This window comes from Ictalurus punctatus, chromosome 22 (genome assembly GCF_001660625.3).
Source record: "Ictalurus punctatus breed USDA103 chromosome 22, Coco_2.0, whole genome shotgun sequence".
NCBI classification, from domain to species: Eukaryota; Metazoa; Chordata; class Actinopteri; order Siluriformes; family Ictaluridae; genus Ictalurus; species Ictalurus punctatus.
The window spans coordinates 13548396-13548643 of NC_030437.2; positions in this window are offsets into that span (position 1 = coordinate 13548396).

Here is a 248-nt window from a genome sequence, read left to right on the forward strand (position 1 = left end):
ATCATACTATCGAATTAAATAGGATGAAAAAAAAAGTATCTATACGGCTCTGAGGTGGCACACAATACAAACTATTTAGTACGATATTATGCGGCTAAGACAGAGTCAGAGAAATTTTTCATTCAGAAAGAAAAATGTGTTTATTTATTTATTTTTAGCTTTAATAGTTGATCATTTTAAAAATATGTCATCGGTGATGACCTCAGAGGTCTGGGGGCGTGGCTCTTAACGTCTACGCATAAACCACT